The following is a 14789-nucleotide window of genomic DNA, read 5'->3' as shown; positions in this document are numbered from 1 at the left end:
TTTTAATTTGAAAAAACTCATATTTTAATACAGCTTCTTAGACTTTTTGTCCCTTTGATCAGTGTCTATACTACAATAATGTGGCCTGAAACGTTACTTTAAATGCAGGAATTTTTAGAATCCAAACACAGTATGATGAACTTCTTTCTCAGATGCCTTTATGTGCTTCATACTCATCCTTTAAATACATCTAAAAGCTTTGAATAGATACTCAAGGTTACATAATTGATGCTAAAATACTTTTTAAAATATACGCCCATTTGTCCCTTCTAATGAGGACTAAAAAGGTCTACTATAATGGACACTGGTTGGAATGGAGTTTTCAAGAGTGAATTCCCTTAGGCAGAACTGTAAAGCAATTATGGATATAGACTTTATTTACATGATGTACTGCCCAAGGTGAAACACAATAGAGGAAACATGGGACATGAAAGGAGATTATGTAGAAAATGAATTACGGGGAAAGTAAATGGTTTTGGTAATGGGGCAAGAAGCTAAGCTACAGAGAAAGAGGTAAAGGCAATTATTAATATTTATAGGTATTCACTTGAAATTGAAAATAGGTCCTTGTGACTGTGGAAGAGGTCATGGTTTGTGGCACAGAGCAAACAAGAACATAGTTTCTTCTTTGTCTACTTTTTCATCTCGTCATTCTTGCTCAGTGAATATACTAGATTCTGATCTTTCATCTAGCTGCCCCCCACATGCAATTTTAAATTATCTCTCCAGTCCAAAGTAAAGTATTTTGCTTCTGAGGTGTTAAGTATTTCCTTGCTTGCAAATGAAAAGATAACACAGTCTGAGATAATTAATGTCGGTGTCTTCCTCATCGTTTTAATTTAAGTGACTCAAAACTTCCAACTGTTTCAGTACACCTTTCTCAGTAAAGGCTTGGTATTTTCCTTCCATTATCATATACAGACTTACAGACATACATAGAGAGAAAGAAAGATATAAAAATGATTACAAAAAAGCTGAAAAAATAAACTTTATAGAGAGAAGTTTAGAACTTCATAGAAGGAACCACACACAATTGTTTTACTTATGTCTCTTTATTAAATACAATTTATTTAAGCTTCATTTTGAAGACTACCTTGATTCATATTGCTGGAAGTAAGAAAATCACAAAGCAAAAGAAAGTGGTTTCAAAGAAGGAATTTGTAAAGAGGGAAGCATGACAAGGTTATAATCTCCCATCTCCTGTTATAGGATTTGGCACTAAAGCTGAGATGGTTGAGTGTTTTTCTAATTGCTAGCTGTAGGTTTTATGTTCAATTAGTAACAAATCAGGCAGCATTGGATGTTTTATCTGAGATTGTGAATTATACTAGAAACAATTATAGTTGCTTTCCCTAGCTGGGGAAAAAGGTAAAAAGTGTAATAAGAAACAGACAAAGCAAATGCTCCCAAGACAAAGGAAGAGTGAAATACAGAGACATGCCTAAACATAGCTTTTCTTTCGTTTTTGTTTTGTTTTGTTTTTTCCATATGTGTTGGAGATAAAAAGCTTTATAACTGGCAAGATTAGCAATTCTACAGCTACAGATGTATTTACTGGGCTTCAATTGCATCACTCAGCTAGTATAACCTAGGACCTATTCCACCTATTTGAGCAGAGCTGTGTTGCTCTGCATTAGCTGGGATCTGTCACATTCTATTTATTCATCAAATCATGCTAATCTGGCAATTTTGATACAGAGATCCTAGGCACTATGGCTGAACAATGGGCAAATGCATGTTATTTGTAACCCACACTGAGCTATGTAATTTGTGGGGCAATTCAACATTAAAAAGTGTCTAATTACTGTAGGGGAATAACTGATTGATTTAATTTAAAATGAATCAAATTATCCAACAATAAAAGGCATGGAAAACCGAGATTCAAATGCAAGGATGAAGAGCAAGGAGCTAGCATGAGCTGTACTTACACAACACTAGAAAATAATCCTGACGTTCAATACCTGAAATATTCCAGAAAGCAGTTTAGGCTAGAGAAGTGCTTTCTATTGTCTCTTTGATTTATGTGCTACAAGCACTGGAAGAAAAGGCTTTTATTTTTTTGTGCTGAAAGACACATAGAAGATTTGTGAGAGACTAGATTTTTTGACACTGTGTCCAACAGCAGCTTTAGTTTTATATCCCACTTATCCTTCTTGTTTGTATACTTATTTTCCGATTCTTGGACTCACGCTATTTGAGCAAAACTACAGGTCAAGAGAACAAGTGCTCAGTTCTAACCTACTCTCCTCCCCACAATCTGTTTATATTTCATAATCACATGAATTTATTGCAACATGGTTATACAAATGAACATGTTCAGACAGATTTCCTAATTTTATGTTTCCCTATAAATTCTGAATATTGAAAATGCAGTAAAGATTTGGAAATGTCAGAGAATTGTTTCTACTTTTGCTGAAAACTGTATTGTTATTCTCTCTACCTAAGTAACACAGTTTAGTGTCAGATCTTTGGGCAAATCTGCCCCACATGTAAAATTAGTAACTCCTTGCAGTAAACTTTTTTAGTGCAGAAAATCATGAATATTTTTCTGTGATGGTAGAAAAAGGTCTGTCATTCCATAGTTCTTGCTAATGTCTGCAAACAATAACACATATGGCAAAGAAATGACTGTTAAAAAAAATAAAGTATGAATAATGGGATGGATAATATTTTGAAATACACTGCATAAATCTATGCAAATATTATGACAGTTTTTTTAAATCATACCCAATACCAGATGTCAAACTGAATCAGCCTACAAGTCCATGGGATCTAATAATCTACTTTGCCCTATAAAAAGCTGAAAGTTAGTTTGCTTCAGAGGGAATGAAAAGTTGGTAACTAGTTGTTGCTAGCACATCTGGAAGGAACTATTTATTCAGTTTTTCTGACAATTATGTCCAGTTCTTAACAAGAAGTATGACTGTATTTTAGCAATAAATTAAGGTCTTACTGCTTCACTAACTCAGTTTTATAAGTTCTGTGTCACTTCAAGAATTCATACACCTACACAAATGATTTGATATTACGTATGAAACCACATGAAAGACCAAAAAATGCATTCAGTAATGTACTTCAAGAATTACTTTCTACTCCTAGGTAAATTCAACATTGCAGGAGTATGGATCAGGTATACTTGTTCCTCAGTATACTGAGGTTTCGATTTGCTCCTCGGTGTCCTATGCCTCTGATCCTCAATTTTTCACCTTCTCTTTTCTTACACATTTTAATGGGTTGCATTAATGCACTTACAATGATTTAGAAAGTCAAATTTGTCAATTCATACATACATAGGTAGAGCAATCAGAATCAAAAGAGACTTAACAAATTGCAAGATAGTCTAGCCTTAAAATGAAGCAATCACTATAGCCCTACAGAGAATGCAAGAACAAGGATTATGACATCCATTAGGATTGCTGTGATCTTAATTTCACACCAATGGAGACATTGAATAGTTGTTGTATGAATTGACAGCTTCCCTTTCTGCATTTCCCATTCATATACAATGAAAAAAAAAAAAAGGTACAGAATGAAGTGAGAAAGTTTTAAATGTCAAAGATTGTTTGACATCCCTAAATTGATATATTCATCCTGTGATATACCCAGATTCTTGGTCTTATTCCACTGCAAATTTCAGAAGCTGAAAAAAAAAAATTCATTGTCCCATTTTTTTATTTGTTGCTAGTAAATCAATTTAAATGCTATATTGTAATGCATATCCAGACTGAAAAAAATGTTAAATGTTCCAGAATATTAACTCTTCCTTTCCTACACAACAGAATTAATTATCCATCCTACATCTGTTACCTTTACATAATTTTCTTTATGCAATACATTTTAGGATCTCATTCCATTATTTATGCTTCCTGTATCTACTTCTCCACATCTCCATTTAATCTGTAGCCACCAGCTCCTCCCTCTGTCCTTTCTTGAGTAAGATGCACAATGAAAACTATTTGAGAAATCTAAACAACTATTCAATTACCTAAGACTGCAAACACCAAATGATGCCCTGAACTGAGGAAAGAAAAAAAAAAAAAAGCATATATAGTAAGCGCAGATGAGCACAGCTATTTTGGCAGACCTCAACTGCAGAAGTCTGTGTTGAAACAGGGTTACCCACTACAAGAGAGGAGGGTGTAAATTAGTCTAGAGAAACCTTTGATACTAACCACTTGAGCAGACTTTCTATTTGGAAGATTGTCCTTCTAAAATATAATTATTCTACACATATTTTCTATTGACAAGAAATCTATGGTCTACACAGACTTCAAAGTTTCTTTTAAAAATTGATAATTGGAATCTAACGTACTGCTTTTACAAAAGCGTATTTATTCCTTCCCTCTAAAAATACATAAAACTTGAATTTTTTCCCAAGATAAAAGAGGAGGGGCAGTGTCAGAGACTTTAATTTAAGAAAATTGAGGAAGAAAAACAACAGTGCCAATCAAATTACAATAAAGTAATTTTTCTTTCTTCCCCTCTCCATTACAGACAGATTCCCCTTCAGAGGACATTTTGGAATAAGGGGAAGTCTTCTCACAACACAGTCAGTGCAAATGTTTCCTGATCCTAAAAATTTGGATAACATAGGGCGTCTTCTGAAAAGTCAGTTAACATGCGTTAGTCAGACAGCCCTAAAGCTTGTGTTGAGAGGAGTTAGGATACTACTACAAAATGGGTTGCATGAACGACAATCTGAAAAATAGGTATATAAAAACAAGGAGTAACTAAAATCAAAGAATCATAGAATCATTTAGGCTGGAAAAGACCTTTAAGATAGCTGAGTCCCACTGCAAAATGATGAGGTAAAAGAAAGGTGAACAAAAGGAGAAAACAATAAAGGTCATTTGGAGTGTACCCTGTTTAAGACTCCCTAAACTACGTTTACTCTACTTTAGGAAGTCACAATTCTACAACATGTAGAGAAATGAAAGAACACAAGATCATTATACAGACCCCAGTTGCATTACCTAGTACTCTACCTATGCTGAAATTTTCTAAAAAAACAAACAAAAAAACAAAAAACAAACAAACAAAAAAAAAACCAAAAAAAAAACCACTAATAAATACACACCTTTAAAGTACTTTCAACAGGATCTCTTGCATAAATCAAAATTTCATATTCTTGTAGTTAGAACATGAAAAGAAAGACTAGAACTGTAGGGTTTCCTCCTTTTTGAGTAAACACAACACTGGAAATATATGCTGAAAGAGTATCAGTTTAAATCCTTTACATTTGGAGAGATCAAAGATTATAAACTGATTATAAAAGTTTATGCTTAATTTGGCATTGATTGGAACTGTAAGTAGCAAATTTATCTTCTGTTGTTTAATTTTTTATTTATAACAATATGCTCTGGAACTCCAGTTTGATCTTGGATGGGTTTAGAGCAAAGGCCTACTACATTCTGTCGGTGCTGACGAAGCTATCCTCAGTTTGATCTTTCTCTTAATACAATTTTTTTTCATTATTCCAAATATTTTTCTTCACTGCATAGCAAATGACCTCCCTTCTTATGTATTTAAATATAATGTTATGTTAAATACAGAAAACTTGTTCTGTAAATCATACTTGCTCCAAACCTCTGTCAGTTAAGGTGTCTCTTTTTGTTTCATAATGACGCACTAGGACAGGTAGGGAATGACAGAGTAGAAACATTTCGCCTCAGCCTGTCTATCACTGTGACAAGGCATACCATCACAAACTATTTGACCACTTCTCTCTTCTAAATAGGGAAAAAAAAAATCTTAGTTATATCATAGAGGTGAAATATATCAATTTCAACACAGATGTTAGAGTGATAATTTTATGACCTTCACAGGCAGAGAATTTTATGAGTGAAACATAATATCTTCTGAATTTTTAACCATTTTGTATTAAGCTGGCCCAAAAAAAACCAGGCAAATATGCATCTGTGATACACACACACAGAGAAAAAACAGCAGTCATGAATGAATAATGCTTGATGTGCAAGAGATATAGGAATAGAAAGTACAGTAAAGAAACTGAAAGACTTTTTCTGTGTCTGATGCATCAATTCCAAAAAAGCATAATCACATGAATCATGTTCCAGTTGCAAGATTTCCTCATAACAATATTTTTGCATTATCACATAGCAAGTATTAATTTTCCTCAGGTTCCAGAAACAGTGTAGGAAAGGGTTATGTCGTATGTATTTCTTTCATTTTGATGAAGCAATACAGATAAGTGACACGCTGCATATTTTGCATTTTCTTCTAGTTTGAAACCCAAATATAGTTTTTTTTCATGTTTTGAAAAAATATTAAAAAATTCTCTTTTAGTGGATTTTTTTAACTAATAGACCTTTGTATCGGAAAAAAGGAAGTTTCTAAGACACAGGTAAAAGCATCAGATAGAGTTTGTTCTTCAAGCTTGGATTATTTAAACCAAGTAGCATTTATGTAGCATTATGCAGACCTGAATCAAATCCTGGAAATCCTGTATATATTCTAAGTTATGGATACATTCATATTTCACATATCGTTAAGCTGCATTGTGTAAGAATGGTATGCCTTCTTTTTAATAGAAATGTCACACCTAGATACTAACAAGCAAAAGAAAAATATCTTCCACAGCTCAAAGCTAAATCATTTCTGCTTAAATGGAGCAGTTTAATTATAAATCTGAATGTAATTGTCTCTCCTGGATTTTCCCAATGCAATTTTTAAAAGCATGTGTTGAGTTTACATGAAGTTATATGGTAGCTATAGCTACCACTTGCGAGATTTATTGCTGTTTTTAATGAATAAAGAAAAATCTTCATAAAAGTCAGTGGAGTATACAATGTAATAGATAAAGAATTTTAAAAGCTTTATAATTTGGAACAGAAATGTTCAGCTGCTTTAAGATCTCTGTTTTCTGTAACTGAGGCTGTACTAATGTTTTATACTGACGAGATGAAAGAACCGCCACATCTGCTGCTGCTTTTGGGGATGGAGGAGGAAGAGAAGAGTATAGAGTCATTTTATCTGAGAGACAAGAGGTCAGAAAGGTTATTCCTACAGAGAACTTGGAAGAGGGAAGAAGCAGGAGGTGAGGAATAAGAACTGTGTCTGGGTGAGTTTATATTCTATCCTTTTTTTGAGAGACTGCTCAGTGAAACCAGAGATGTTAATTTGTTTCTAATCCTCCTGCATATGGTACTTTGAGAAGTCCTGGGGAAAATAATTTACAGGGGCAAAATCTCTTCAGTCTCCTAGGAAGTGTAACTATGTCCATAAAGCCTAAATCTTGGACTTGAAAAATTCGATCGCAAAACTCCCATTGTCTCCAATTTTATTCCGTAATAATTAGGGCCTTGCAAGTGCTAGCAGAGTACTTTCCTGCAGAGCATTAGCACAGTTCTCTCCTACAGACTGAGAGCAAACATTCTCTTTTGTTTAAGTTCAAACACTTAGGGAAATTTTATTTCCACCTTTAAAAGTTTTACCAAACTAAAGGTCTTAAAATAGAAATAACAGAAGTCTTTTCTTATGTGGAAATAATTTACCATCTCTCTCTCTACACGTTCCCCACCCTTTGATTTTCCAGAAGTTCAAAAAATAATATTTCTGTTAGGCAGAAATGACTGTGAAATCCTTCCACTGGTGCAGGAGTTAGTTGTTACATGGCAGGGGTATTATCCATTTATAAGTGTTCACAGAAGTAAGTCTTCTTTTGCTTACAAATTCCGCAGCTATTGATGACGAAATTCACCTGCATTGGCAGTAGCTGCCAATTATGATGAAGGAAGTCATATTAACAAAGGGAACTTGTTTTTAGAAATTTTCCTAAAAAATATTCCTTTAGTTTGATAATGACACACATGCCTTTTTTGAACATAAGAAAAGACTTGTCTATTAGAAAATAATCATTGTCTGGAGAACTTCTGAGCATCAAATATCATCTTTTCTTTGCTATCTGCCTTTAAGTTTTTACAGATTTGCAACACAGTTCTCAAGTTCATCATCTTATGAGACTTGGTCCAAATGTAGAAACAAGATCTAAGAAACATGTTTGTACCTCTTCAAAAAGACAATTTAAACATTTTTACTCAGTGAATAACACAAAATCTCTACAGTAAAAAAGGCACTTTAAGAAAACATACAATCTCTTGACTATCCCTTTTAATTATACATGAAAGATATATGTATAGAAACTATATATTTATTAATGATAATGCAGAACACTGTCACCTATTTAGAATTAGACCAGATGAAATGAAATAATACCTATTTGTTAGTGAAACTCTTACTCTAGCAATATTTGTACCATAAATTGAACTAAATTTAACAATAAAAGAGAATGTAGTCTAGTTTACATAGGAAATCAATTTCTGCATCCAGTTAATTCACAAAGGTAAAATATAAAGTGTGACTTTGTTTAAAACAAATCAAATAATGAAGAGGTAATTGCACTTATTTACTACTGAGTTTGCCAAAAATTACTAAGCCAGAAAACAATAGTTATTTCAGTTAGATATTTTTTATTTTTATTTTTTAGGGAAAAATACTCTAGCTAGACAAATTACTGAATCTGTTGAAAGCTAGCATCTCTATTTCTATTAAAAAATTGATTGTTAAAATATTTATTTTCAGTGCAAAGTTATTTGTTAGAAAACCTCATTTCTTTGAAGGATATCTGAGAACGACTGATCATCTGCAGTACTGATTCAATTAATCAGAATAGGTTCAGTGTGGTGAAAATTGCCTCACAAGTGTATTCTTTTCTAAGGAATGTTTACAGCAATTGAAAAGTAATGAACTCTACCATTGAGGTAACCTGTATATTCCTACCTCATTCAGGAGGCAAGATCTGACTACTAAACTATTAATAGTGTATGACTATTTGTACATAGCAGGTACGGTCTTTACAAAGGCAGCGTGCAAGCCACCCACGAAAATCCACACAAGGTTGTACTCTGCAGCATTGCACTTTATTTGCATGTAGGAAATAATATATAAGTGCCAAAACTCATATCCACAGCAGGGCGCAGGTCTATTTATAATAGCCATGTGCCCAATAGAGTTTGTTCTATTAAAGGAACACTGGGGATATTGATTCAAAAGGAACAGGAAAAGGCTTTATAGACAGAACTTGTCACCTTCCTACCCTCACCTTCCACATCTGCACAGGGAAATAGCCATCCTTGTTGAGCTGCTCTAAGATCCAGTTTACAGCTACATCCTTTACTCTAAAACTAAGTCTTTTGAGAGGCTGGTTTAACAGAATAAAAAGAATACGGCATTCACTTGTCACAGGCCTTTTTAAGCTTTCAGAACAGATTCGTCTCTCGTTGGCATCCAGCTGGCCTTGTTTTGAGTGCTGCAAAATATGCCTTGAAAAATCATATAGCACAGAGATAAAAAGAATTCAGGCAAGACCAAGGTTTTGATTTACTATATGTGTGCCTTAAAAGCATGTATTTTTCATCTTAATGATACATTTACAGGAAACATGAAATGGTGTTGTGGGATGCCAAACACCTGTCAAAAAGAAATTTCATGCTATAAAATCATGAATAAACTATGTCCCAGCACAGTTACAGCCTTATCAGGATTATTTTCTTCTGTTAGAATTCATCTGAATACTAAGTTTTCTAAAATATTCTTTTAAAATGGATAAAATTAGTGAGACAACTCAATAAAGATTTTGAAATTCGTAAATATATCAAGTTTTCCTTGATAATTTGTTCATTAACTTAATGACCTAGTTAGACTGGGCTTAACCAGCGTGATTAAAAAGCCATTATAACACCAATCTCCCCTAAAATAAAAATAATCTTAAATTAGTTTGTTTTAAACAATACTTCTAAGTAGTGGTGTTTCCATTATTGGAACATCTGGTATCTGACAAAATAGTAATATACTTTCTTCATAATTTGCTATTCCAGCTGCAGCTAGTGTAGCATTTCTGATTTCCTGGAGCATCTATTTTGTCAGCTTTTAGTGCTATGGACCCCTGGTAACAGTTTTGGGGTTTCTGTGACTCCTTTGTTATCAGCACCATGTAACTGACCGTGGAATATGGGATTCCTTGGGATTTTACTTTTTCAGTAAGAACTCTTATCTTTACACCTGTAAAGATAAACATTCACAACTTCATTCTTTAATGTGAGATAAATGTGTAATGGAAAATGTATTTTAGAAGAAAAAACAATGGCAAAATCTGAAGATGTCTCTTCATTCCATAAATTAAAAACTGATTTGTTCATACACATGAATGAATGCAGAAATGCTGATTAACTTCCCTCTCAAAAAAATTCTGATACATGCCCTCTCTATTTAAGCAAGTTTGCTCTCAAAAAGCACTGTTTGCACTTTTAAGAAAGAACAATAAAAAATATTTTTCAAAGATGTAAAAAAATATGCAGAGTGGTTCTTCTCTGTGATCTATGAATGTCATGACTTTGATAGGCAGATGAACCCTTGTTTCAGCCAGGCTGAGCTGTACAAAGCACAGCTAAGAGACACATACCTGTCTATAAAGAGGTTTTAAAGGAGCAGTTACATATCTCAGCTGGAGGATATTTCTCCCCATGACTTTAGTGCAGCTTTCTAACATACATCCCTCCTCAGCACAGCAATGTAGACTCACCAGAATCATTGAGGAAAGGTTGTAAAGTGCTTCCAGATGACTTCCCAAAAGCGCAAGTAAACCTTTGTTTTCATAGCATTACTGACTACATTTTGTGGACTAAACCTGCTGCTCCATTCCTCAGGAGAAATATGTGTGCTGTGCCATGCCATACCAGGGCAGCAGATATCAACTCTTTCTCTGCTTAGTCCTCAAGAACTCCTACATTTTCTGGTTGAGCAGTACTGCCAGCTGTGAAAAAGATGGAAAAGTACTTTTCCCTGTGGACAGGCAAAACAATAAACTCATCATGGCAACAGCAAATTAGCAGCACATATTGGCACTGCAGGGTATATTTAGGATTTGTGTAGCAACACACTGTGAGAGCCCCGGAGGTATTACAGACTTTGACAAAAGAAAGTTAGTGATGTTCAGGTTCTACAAACTCATGTTCATATAAGAGCTAGAGCTGATAACTTTACCTCAGTTTACAGAGAGCATTAGCAACCCAACTTAGAGAAAGGGAAACAGAGAAAAAAATAGAAAAGTACAAAGAAACCCAATGGTACAATTTGTAAACAGAATTCAGGGACTTTAATGGTAGTACTCCATCATTCAGCTGCCTTCCAGCACAATAGGAACAGTACATGAGCGCTGTTTGCTTTTCATTCAAGACATAGAACCTCGAAAGTCTGGGAAATGAAGCAGAATATACAGAATTTCAGCAGAGACCACCTAATAATTGATCAATCTCATTAACTCCATCTGAGTTACTCAAGGAGAGTGAACAGAGAACAACAGAGAGATGCCAACTTAACAGAGAACAACTAAAGCAAACTTGTCCTCCTTCCATATGAAACTGGGTCAATTCAATGAAGGTTTAAGGTCTAAAACACTAAAGGTCAAGACAGTGAAACCAAAAGACATACGAGAAGAAAATTGGGATTGCTAACCAGCTCAAAAGTAAATAATCCAATGAAGTTTCCCCAACTGCAGGTTTTACACACAAACATACACCCACAGATTGCCCATATGCTTGTGGAGTTTTAGAATAGTTCTTTTCCTGGTAAGACATAGAAGGGAAAAGTAAAAAAGAGAAAAGAAGGGAAAAAAGGATGACTGTGATCAAAGGTGTAAATCATATGCTTTACTAATGGATGTTGCAAAACAGCTAGCAAATGTTTCCAAAAGAAAGGGCAAATGAATTTTACATAGCCAAGTATTTTAAAAATACACATTTTATGAGAATCTTAAAGGAAAAACAGATGGCATTTTAGACTGCGTTCTACGTACAAGATTTCTCTATCACAGATTATGAATAATGTATACATCCTTTTTCATCTCTTTCATGTATAAAAATGTATTGAAATATTAATTTTTGTAGTTTAAAAAATATTACAATCAGTATTTTTAGGAGCACATATTCAAAAGAAAGTGCTGGCCTTCACAGGAATAAAAACACTGACAAGAGTATAAGAAAGTATTTGGAAAACTACTTAGCTTCTTCATAACACCTTGTATAATTTTTTCATACCAAAATTTTTATTTTGTACAATTCAATTTTAGTTGGACTATTCTATTTTTCTTTCCATTAAAAAAAAAAAAAGAAAAAAGAAAAAAGAAATAAACTTCATTTTATCTTTCATTATTGCAGTGAAAAAATCGCTTTAAATAGACCATATTTTATTAACTAAATACTAAATAATTCTTCATTTCTCTGTCATGATTCTTATAACTTTGCCTTGTCTGTTTCATGGGGTTTTTTATCAATCAATTAATATCAAGTCAAAATTTACTCCAGTGGAAGTCTCTCAGTGAATTCAACATAAATTTACTCTCTCATCATTTTTACTGTTCTTAGTATGTTTTTTTCACAATGCGGAAATTAATAACGGAAAACTTTCTAACACAAATAAGACATGGAACTAACAGAAAGAAGACATGCAGGTAAATGTAATTTTACTTGCAGATCACACACAGGCACACACACATGCACAGGTGCAGCACCTCTCTTGCCTCTGTACCTTGGAAGTTCATTTCTTATAAATCAATATCCTGATTTTGTGTAAACCATGTACAGACTTAGTACCTAGGCTTTTCAAGGATTGTAGGCTATGAGAGGTGTACATTACAAACATGAAATTATGACACATAGAGACATAAATTACATAAAGATAAATATCATTAAGAGTTACTCCAAAACTGAGATCACTCTCCTGCTTTATACTACTTTCTGCATAATTTCTTCCGCACTATTGGATATTTGACTGTATATTTCACTTTTACTTGGTAGTTCTTCTTAAAAATAATGGAAAATTTAACTTAAATTTAGAGAAAGACAGCTGACTAAACATGACAGGACTCACCTAGCCTTGGGTAGTGTCTTCATATCTATTTTTTATTAGACACAACTGTACCTATGTTAGCAAGTAACATGACCTGGTGTTCTGAGGAATGAAGCAGCTGATGGTGAGGAATGATGCAGGCAATAAATGCATCTCAGGGTTTTTTGCTGTGAACAAAATCTCATCTGGTTCAATGGACTAAGTGCCAATTCATGTAGTGCATCCTCTTGGCTCTTTTTTTTATCCAGAAATGATCGAGTTTGTACTCTCCAGGACCTCTCCTGATGTGAACAAAAGTACCATAAGCCTGAACAATCAAGAGATTTGCCTCAAAAGTGTGTTTTAAATTGGAATGAAATGCTCATGGAGATTTGTCAGCTATCAGGTAATGATTCTGAAATATGGTTGTGACTTTAGTATTTGACATAATATGACTTCTTAATTTTGAAAGAATCAGAAATATTTTTTAAAGAAAGTTCCCATTTAATTTTTGGACCCATCTCAAAATGCAAGTAGGCTTTGGTTTATACCTGCATTATAAGGAAAGGGAACTTCTCTTTGAGTAAAGATATACATCTCTCATCAGCTGATTACAAAATTCGTGGTGGTATAATATGAAGAGAACTGGAGTTGAACAGGAAAAAATGAAACTCTACTTTAAAATCCCTGAATCTGAAAATAAACTTTCTGAAAATTTTTTTGGTTAATAAATGTCAAAAGGTGTAGGCCATTTAAGCAAATGTCATCAAATGTAGGCATTGTTTTTAAGCCCATGCTCATCTTGTTCTTTAGTGTATAATCTTAATGAACATTAAGATCATAAATGACTTTCAGGTTTTTTTAAGACATTGTCATGATACACTGTCAATGGCTTTTCAAAATCCTTGCATAATTTTACCTATATTTGTCTTTGTAATTTACTTTTTTCCTGCAGTTTGAGCTACATTACTGAAAAGTAACACTGGAGATATAATTACCAAAGCAAATAGCTTCAGCCTATTTATTTAACTCACAGTGTGTCCATCATTAACAAACATGACAGCAGACCCTACACAAACATACAGAATGAAAGAATCTTTCATTCCTATCTTGTGGATATCGGGTAGAGCGGTTGCACGTGCCTTTTTCCCCAAAAATAATACCATTTTATATTTTCCCCAAGAATACAAAATTATCTGCACAATGCATAAAATGTGATCAAATTCAGCACACATTTCTTATTATCTTGTATAGCCTATAGGAAAAGTAATGCCAATAGGCTAATTACTTATACCATTATTTTTAACAAGTTTTTAACTTCTGATACTTAGATATAATTAAAGAAAATGAACATCCTGTCAGAATTATTTAATACACTGAGGAAACCATTACTTCTGAATCAGTCTCTAGGGCTGGGCTCCCCAAAGAAACATGTTAACAATCTATTTCAAGGAACACAAGTAAAGACCCATAAAGCATAATGCAGACAGATAATTATGAACACAATACTTTTGGTTTTCTGTTTTCTCTGTAATTTTAATAATTTTGTCATCTAGTTTGGTGATCCATGAATATTGTAAGCCAGTGAGGACTTGGCAGCATTGACCTTTTATTCCCATCCCTCTTTCCCTTGAGCTTACTTCACCTTGCAGTTACAAATTTGACATTATTAATGCCAAGACTAGGAAAAGATTTGGAAGCTAACTATTTAATCTAAAGAGCATTGCAGTGCTGGATGTAGAGAAATTTAATCAGTAACCCTTTATTTAATTTCCAGGTAGACGGGTCTGCCCAGCTCTCTGTTACTGTTCTTCAACTGAGACACAACTCCCTGCTTATCAATTCAGACAATATCAAACTGTAGACCATTATTTATATTTAAAAAA

General features: G+C 33.7%; 1 protein-coding gene across 1 annotated transcript in view; it reads right to left on the bottom strand.

The window, feature by feature from the left end:
* CDH12 (cadherin 12) overlaps positions 1 to 14789 on the bottom strand; it is a 151334-nt gene that overhangs the window by 125359 nt on the left and 11186 nt on the right. The gene's annotated exons all lie outside the window — the stretch shown is intronic.

Source organism: Empidonax traillii, unplaced genomic scaffold, assembly GCF_003031625.1.
Source record: "Empidonax traillii isolate 1590-97213 ecotype Southwest subspecies unplaced genomic scaffold, ASM303162v1 scaffold638:size627148, whole genome shotgun sequence".
Lineage (NCBI taxonomy): Eukaryota > Metazoa > Chordata > Aves > Passeriformes > Tyrannidae > Empidonax > Empidonax traillii.
Note: the sequence above shows the minus strand (reverse complement) of the source record. Positions and strands in the feature narration are given on the sequence as shown.